Source organism: Lathyrus oleraceus, chromosome 2 (assembly GCF_024323335.1).
Source record: "Lathyrus oleraceus cultivar Zhongwan6 chromosome 2, CAAS_Psat_ZW6_1.0, whole genome shotgun sequence".
Taxonomy (NCBI): Eukaryota; Viridiplantae; Streptophyta; class Magnoliopsida; order Fabales; family Fabaceae; genus Lathyrus; species Lathyrus oleraceus.
The window spans coordinates 103809958-103818970 of record NC_066580.1 but is presented as its reverse complement, the minus strand read 5'-3'; the positions used below and the strand labels follow the sequence as shown (position 1 = coordinate 103818970).

General features: G+C 38.2%; 1 non-coding gene across 1 annotated transcript; it reads right to left on the bottom strand.

Annotated features, from left to right (window-relative positions):
• Positions 1-8430: 8430 nt before the first annotated feature.
• Positions 8431-8537, bottom strand: LOC127125055 (small nucleolar RNA R71). The gene has a single exon (XR_007804520.1). It is a non-coding gene; the product is annotated as a small nucleolar RNA R71 (small nucleolar RNA).
• Positions 8538-9013: the final 476 nt, after the last annotated feature.

Genomic DNA, 9013 nt, shown 5'->3' with positions numbered 1-9013 from the left:
TTCCTCCTCAGACAGATCACAAGGGCAAGTGGACTCCTAGCTATGATGGACCGTATATTGTCACCAAGGTTTTTGATGGTGGAGCCTTAATGCTTGCAACTATGGATGGTGAAAACTTCACTTTCCCTGTGAACTCACACGCAGTTAAAAAATTCTTTGCATAAAATAGACCCGCTGGGCGATAAAAAGAATAGTCCAGGCAAAAAAATGGGCATCCCGGCGAACCAAGAAAATGAAAAAGGTTCGGGCAAAAGTTAGGGATTAAAAAATGAAAACATTGTACACCAGGTAAGTTGAAAACCTGAAAGGGCAACTTAGGCAAAAATGGGTATCCCGGTGGATTGAAAACCCGAAAGGGCGATCCAGGCAAAAGTTAGGGATTAAGAGAATGGCTGCATTCTGAGTAGTTCTGAATATCATCTCGTGTCGATAACCAGAAACTTCTGAAGGATAAGAAACATTCCAATCACCTTTTTCGGAAAACTGATCATCTGGAGGATCTTGAAGACAAGCGAGTCATAGCAGAATTCGAACCCGATAGAAATCCATTTCACATTGCCATTAGATTAATTTCTGTTTTTATCTGTTGTGCAATTACCTCTTTCCAGGGATTGCTTCCTGATGTAAATACCTATTCAGAGGCCACTCAATCAATAAAATCATGTTATTCAGTATATCTCTGTTTTCATTTTCATTTTACTATTTTGTTTGCAAAAATGACGTCCGAATTTTTGATAAACATTGCATCATGAAACATAAGAGCTTTACAGGTACGTGCTTAATAAACATTGAAAATTGCTGTAAATTTTAAGTGCTTTGGATCGTCTATTCAGAACAGGTACACTCGGGGCATTTCCTTAAGGTCCCCATCAAATGATCGCGGATGTTTTTCCTCAACAGTTGGAATTTGGTATCATATCCCTGCAGAGCTGGTCCGAGCGTTGGATTCTTCAATCCCCAGCATGCTCTCACTGTTGTACTTCCCCAAGCATTTGTTTCATATTATACATTCACCAGTAGAGTCGACAGTGTCAGACTGTATATCCCCAGCGGAGTTGACATTGTCAGACTGTATATCCCCAACGGAGTTGACAGTGCCAGACTGTATCTTCCCAGCAGAAGCGGCTGCTCCTCAGAGTTCGATGCCAGATTGATGATCTCGACGCTAGACCCATGGTCTCTTTCCTTGAAGTAGAATCTCGGTACCGTATCGGTGTTTGCTTCCCCTGCTGAGTCGTCTCTCTCGCAGATTATGGTTTCCAGAATCACTGTCGCTTTCCTCAGCAGCAAGTTTTCAGTGCCATTCTCTCCCCAGTCAGAGCCTCGGTATTTTGTTATTTGCCAGAACACCGTGTGGCGGATCATTTCCCCACAGAGTTCTTTGTGCTGTGCATCATTTCCCCAGCAGAATTCCTTGCCTCAGCTTGGCGTTCTCTCTAATCAAGCATTTCGCATCCCTGCATGTAGAATCATATTGCATTGCATCCTCCCAAATTGTGTAGCATTTCCATTTTCATGGAGCATTACGCCATTGAAAAATTCAAACATACGCATGTAAAGCATAAGGCATTCTTAGTATCCCAAGTGATAAGCCAAAAGTTGATCCCAGTACTCAGACTGAAGATTGTTCATGACTTATCTTTATTATTCCCAGCAGGAACGTTGGCCCAGGCGCCGCCTCAATTATCATTTTCCCTATTTCTGCCGATGCTGACAAGCATGAAAGTTTCCGATATTCAGACCGAAGTGGCATTCAGGCCAGTTTTCCGATGTTCAGAACGAAGAAGTTCCCGACGTTCAGGTCGACGCAAGTTGTGGCATTCAGGCTAAGTTTCCGGTATTCAGATTGAAGTGGCATTCAGGCCAGTTTTCCGATATTCAAACCGAAACGGCATTCAGGCCAGTTTCCCGGTGTTCAGACCGATGTTTGATAATTAAGTATCGTCCGATGCTCAGATCGAAGTCATTTCCAGTATTCAGATTGATGAGCGGCATTCAGGCCATGGTTATTTTTGTGTTACCATTTATTTTGGTATTCAGGCTAACATTCCTTATTTCGGTGTTCAGACTGACTCTCACCGTACCAAACGGATTCTTTTTCAAGGCCACCTCTTTGCCGATTCTGACAGGCATTGTTACTTCATTTTTCCACTTCAGTGTAAATATTCGGGCTTTTATCGTATTCAATCACTTGATACCTCGAAAGTGCGAAAGCCGTTGCTATCTTCCTTTCGGGTCTCTAGTTGACTGAATAGGGGCAGCTGTAATACCCCAAAATTTACCCTTCATTTTTCCTGGAAGCATAGGATTATGTTTTACACTTCATTAGCATCATATTAGGTCATACTCATTGCATACTGCATTAGTGACATGGAGATCAGGTTTTGATCGATCACTCCTTAACAGAAGGAGCCCATATAAAGCAAGATTGAGAATTGGACTTCATTTTATAAGTATACAAGTCTCACGGGTCTCAGGGGGGTCCAGGTATCTTATTATGGTCCTCAGTTCATTAGTGAAGGATTCAAAGCTATCAGAGTGTTCATCTGGATTTAATCAGAAATTAGGGTTTCATGGCTACCTGCAATAGGCAATGTTTGGTTGGAGGTAGAGGAGCTCATCCATGTCATGATTAGAGAGGCATCTTGTCCTAGGAAGATTCACAATTATCTCAGAAAGATCCATTGGCAATCTGTGTAATCAGTTCCTGATCATTTTGCCCTAAAACTAGGGTTTGGTATAAAATCAGTTTATTACTGATTCTTTGGGTAAAACTCTTTTCCATGGACCTCCATATGTCCACAACAGTCTACATACAAAAAATAAGCTCTTTATTTGAGCTAGAAGTGCTTCAATTGATCAATGGAATCGGGAATCAGAAAGTTTGGGAAAAGTCAACTGTGGGGCCAGAAAAGTCAACTCCTGACATTTTGAGAGTAGAATCTCAAATTCCATGCCTAGGGGATCCTACATTGAAATTTGATCAAGGTTGGATCATGGATTCATCATTTAATCAGGAATTGTAAAAGTTACTTAATTTGGAAATGCTTGACTTTCCATTTAGGGCAAGTTTTCATGATCGTTGCACTCACTTTAAGCCCATTTTGCATCAAGATAAAAGCTCCATTTGAAAAATTTTCCAACAAGAAAGTTGTTCCTCTTGTTCCAAGCTTTCTAGAGATATAAAGTTTACTCCATTTGGATTAGAATTGAGAAAGTTATGCTTAGTCAAAGTGAGACATCTTTTTAGGACACTTAGATAAATTTCTAAGTCCAAAATCTTCAAAATTTGTCAAGATTTCTTGGCCAGTTTTCTTGCACTTCAAGGCATTATTTGAAAATACTTTCTTCACAACAATTGTAACTTGCCATGTCCTCTTTCACATCCTTTTGAAATCATCTCATATGGATCCATGGTTTGAGAGATACATTCATTTAAAGTGGGCATCATGACTTGATTTTCTAGGCAGATTTTGGGCCTGGCAGGCCTAATCAGATTTTCTAAGCATGCTGCACAAACCAGCCATGTTTTTTACCTCTTTTGGCCATGCATTGGACATCCATTCACTTAAGTTTGGCCCAAAATAACAACATTTTACACCTCACTTCACACTCTTATTCTTATGGATAAATCACTTATTAAAAAGCCCATCAGAACATCTAATCCACCCTATTTAAGAAGCTGAAACCCTAACCCTAAAGGGGCATTGGAATTTCGTGGCAAGGAGGCAAAGCTTCATCACATATTAGATTCTATTCCACTTCTATTTTCCATTACGTAATCATCTCTTCCAAGGCCATGTTTTGATATATCTGCGCTTGCTTACCATGTTCATCAGCATTAATCCTTCCATTTTCATATTTCTTTTTCTTATTTAAAATATTTTCTTCGTCCATAAAATTACCCAAAAATATTTTTCACTTTTATTAACGTTCTATTTAATTTTATATAATTTTTATTTTCTTATTTTTTTAATATTAATATTATATTTTTATTATTTATTCTAAATGGTCCATTTTAACACACTTTGTTTATTGATTTTCTTTTTATGACTTAAAATTATTGTTAGCATTTGATTTTTGGGATGAAGGTTGACCACTGTCTCATGGTCAATCTGACCTTTTCTTGGAATTTTATTTCACATTTTCAATTTATTTTGGATTTATTATTGCCCTAGTTAGGTTGGTTGACTTTTAATTTGACTTCTGTTTTATTTTAATTAATAAACGTACCAATTTTCATTATTTTTAAAATCTTTTGGGGGGATAATGATTTCCTGACCCCGCCTTATTTAGTTTAATTCTTCATAATTTTCTTGATTAATTTACTATTTATTCTTGATTTATTTCTAACCTAGTCTTATTAATTGACTTTTGGTTTGACCTATGTTTTGTTTTAATTAATTCACGTGCCAATTTTCATTATTTTTAAAATATTTTTAGCGGATGATGATGTCCTGACCCCATCTTATTTAGTTTAATTTTTCATAATTTTCTTGATTAATTTGCTATTTATTTGTTATTTTTTAAGTTGACTTGAATTTTCAGTTGACTTCTTTATGATCGATGTTTGACTTAGGGATTGCTTATGGCAATTGAAGAGATCTGTTGATCCTCTCTTGTTCATCTCATATGCCATGTATTAGAGGCCTTTTACCTTGATTCATCTGTTTGATTCATCTGTTATCTTTTATACTTGTTTCTCTCATTCATGCTTTCTATTGCTTGATTATTTAACATGTTCATACTCCCATGCATTGTTTAAATGCTCCATTATTTGATTCTTTGGTTTGATTAGATATTGTTTATTTATCCGATCTGATTGATAATTGCTGCCTACTTGTATGATGTATGAGGCATATATTCTTATTGTTTGTGTGCCATGAACAATCCCCATTCATAACAAATGTACCCCTCTCCCATAAAGTGTATAATATTTATTTCTTTATTTCTTTATTCACCTGTTAATACAAGAATTAAAACGAACATCTGATAACCGTTTCAAAATAAGATCAAAAGCTCGATCCAACGTCGAGTAATCATTTTCAAAACTTAACAGAACCAACACGCATTCATCCATCCTCTTGTAAGTCGATTGCCTCAGGCATCGCCATCTACCTGTAAGTCGATTGCCTCCGGCATCGCCATCTACCCTTATCCTTAACTCCTCTTCGCGCTCCATCCGTCGACTCTTGTTCCGTTTAGGTAGCACCCATTAGGTAGAACCCTTTGTATGATAACATAGGTAGAATTCCCCTATTCTTTGCATGCTAACATTAGGTAGATGTTCCCCTTTGTAAATCCTAACACATAGGTCCATACTGCATGACAACTCTAGTGTAGAGCTTCCCCACTTTGACAGCTTTCGTGCATCTCCGATCTTGTGGCATGTCAGTCTGTTCTATTGCGAAGAGGTAACTGTCTAACACTCGATTCAGCGAGCTACGACACCTACTGCTAGGACGTTGACCGGTTACCCACCGAGCGTTTACTGGTTACTTGCTAAAAACTTGCCCAGAAGTTGATTCTATTTTGTGTTAACCGGTTACCCTCCGAGAGTTAACCGGTTACTTGCTTGTAAATCTGCGCAGGAAATTGATTATGTTTTGTGTTAACCGGTTACCCACCAAGCGTTAACCGGTTACCACTGTTGAAAAATGAAAAAAATGAGATTTGAAAAGTTGTATTCATTTGAAATGAAATCTAAGTGTACGTAGTTGGTAATTAGCCTATATTTGTGAATGATATATTGTTATGAATGTGTATATGTACCATTGGTGGATAATTCATAGAGTTGAATTATGGTGATATGTGGAATGCTAAGATGGTAGAGATGATCTTAATTGCATATGTGTTGGTATTTGTACTTTCATTCATGGCATGGTCGACTTCATGGTGGAAGAGGTGAAACTGTGGGTTCACATGGTATTAGACGTTGATCCTTGAATGGAAATAGGCGTAGCAGACGTTGATCCTTAATTGGAAGTAGACGTAGTGGCTTGGATTCTAGATATTGAATCGGAAAGCGGTGAAACTGTGGGTTCACATAGACATTGATCCTTAATTGGAAATAGGCGTAGTAGACGTTGATCCTTAATTGGAAATAGACGTAGTGGCTTTGATCTTGTCCGGATCGAAAGCGTGACTTGGATTCTAGATATTGAATCGGAAAGTGGTGAAACATTGTGTTCACATTGCGGTACCATGATAACACTGAAATTTACCGTATTTTCGACTCCGATTTCACATGCATTCTAGTTGTTTTATTGTTATTTTGTTTTGTTATTGCTATGTTTTTCTTCGTTTTCAGGTTTTTACTTTAATCGGAGCCCCGATCGAGAAAAGGAGCGAAAAAGAGCCAAAAACCCTAAAATTCAGCATTTTGTACTTGTGGCCTACCCCATGGCTGGCGCCATAGACCCTGCCATGACGTGTCCAAGCTCAACTTCCCTCAACTTCCACGTTCCCCACTATTTCCACTAAGGCGCCTCATTTTGTGCTTGTGGTAGGCGCCATTGCCTTGTGGCGGGCGCCACAAGAGGAAAGTTTTTCCCTCCCATTTTCAAGTTTAAGGGCATCGTTGTCATTTCCATCTTTTTACTAGCTTATAATTAGAAACTCGAAATCACTTTTACAATCATCCAAACATAGAGCAGAGGCAAACTCATAGCAACTTTGTTTCACTTAGGCATATATTCAGTATTTCAAAGTGGTAATCGCTTCGCATTGGAGTGTTACCACAATTGTGTAATCAAGTCTCTGATAGAGTCTGTAATCGAGTTTGGAGCACTTTGGAAGGAAGTTAATCCTGCCGCCATTTTCATTTCCGCTTTGTAATTTATTCAACCCTCCGATTGGAGCAGGTTTTTATTACTTGTCTTTATCTTATTTATTTTCCCGCACTCGCTTTACTTTAATTTATTTTCCCGCACTCACTTTACTTTTATTTACTTCCTCGCACTCGCTTTACTTTATTTATTTCCTCGCACTTGCTTTTAATTATTTACTTTCCGCACTCGCACTACTTTTATTTATTTTTCGCACTCGCACTACTTTTATTTACTTTAATGCACTTTTACTTTACCATGTCTAACTAAATTTAAAAGGTTAGAATGTAAGGATCGTAATTGAACCGATAATCCGTACGATTGTTCGTAGAAGCACTTAAGGGCTATTTGAACTTTCAAATTAAGTTTTCCGGCACGTCAATTCTGTTGGGTAAGATCGAAAGCCGTCCAACGTCTTTTTAAACTTAACTGTGTTTAACTATTTCAAAAACAGCGAAAGCGCTTTGTTTAGTTCATTAGGAGATTTTGACATTAAGAAGAAAAAAGATTTTAAAATTATTTTTTGACGCATTTATAAGTTTAGAGTCTGGTTCGTGAGAACGTCTTTTGGTTAAGAAATCCAGGTTATAATACTTTTCAACTTAGTCAAGATACTATATCTCTTAAAAATAGGTTTACTACCCTAACGCGATGCGCGCCTATTTATAAGTGACAATAAGAGGGTTTGATTAGGGAGTACAACTCGGTTCTGAATACGCGAAAGCGACATTTCCTGTTAAATTAGTTATTTTCAAAGTAGGAAACATTGCCCATAAGTAGCTCTATTAGCAAGTACTTGGATTATTAATTGATTACGTGAATTACCTTCGACCCTGTCTTTATTAATTAAATTTATTTCAATACTTTACTTTTCATTGTACACAAGCCAAAAACACCTCTTTTGATTGCCTTTGATAAACACCATACAATAGATAACGATAGATTGACACTTGGTCTTTGTGGATTCAACAATCTTTTATATTACTCTGACGCGTTCGTATACTTGCGAAACACCACGCATCAAGTTTTTGGCGCCGTTGCCGGGGACCAATTTCGTCAAATTTCATTTCCCTGTTGTTATATCGTTTAGACTTAGGTTATTTCCCGTCGGTCAATGCGAAGAACTCGCAGCACCGGAAGTTTAAGCTTAGTATACCCTCTGGCGGAACCTGAACGTTACGCTCGCGCACGTTTATTCTTTCATAAAATTAAGAGAGCTATGGCCGAAGATCAAAACCAAATACCTCTTAAGGATTTCGCTCAACCATCTAATGAAGAACCTAGTTCTAGTATAGTAAACCCAACTATCCCAGCTAATAATTTTGAACTTAAACCATCCCTGTTGCAACTAGTGCAACAGAGACAATTCGCAGGTCTCGCTACTGACAACCCAAACCAACATTTAAAAATATTTCTTCAATTAGCAGACACTTTTAAAACCAATGGAGCTTCTCCTGAGGCAATACGTTTAAGATTATTCCATTTTTCCCTCAGAGATAAAACCCTATCATGGTTAGATTCCTTTCCACCCAATTCCATTACGACTTGGGATAACCTTAGAAGAGTTTTTCTTGCTAGATATTATCCCCCGAGTAAGACCGTCGTTCTTCGAAACCATATAACTAGATTTACCCAAAACCAAGGAGAATCGTTGTTCGAAGCTTGGGAGAGATATAAAGAGTTGTTACGAGCATGCCCACATCATGGTTTAGAAAATTGGTTAATCATTCAAACCTTCTATAATGGACTTCACTATAACACAAAGATGACCATCGACGTTGCCGCAGGCGGTGCTCTGATGAACAAACCTTATCCTGAAGCTAGTGCCCTCATCGAAGATATGGCTTAAAACCATCAATCACGGGGAGTCGAACGAGCGACAGTTGAGAAGAAGGAAGCCCAAGGAGGAGTGCATGAACTAAGCTCTATAGACATGATGCAAACTAAAAAGGACGCATTAGCCCTCAAAGTCGAGCATATGTGCATAAACCCGAATACTATAGCCGCAGTTTCGTCGGATTGTGATATATGTGGAACCAAAGGACACCAATCTGCAGAATGCAGTCTATTAAACAAAACCCACTTTGAGCAAGTGAACTACACCCAAGGGAACCCATACTCGAATACCTATAACCTTGGATGGAGGAATCACCCGAACTTCTCCTATAAAAACAATAAACCTATTC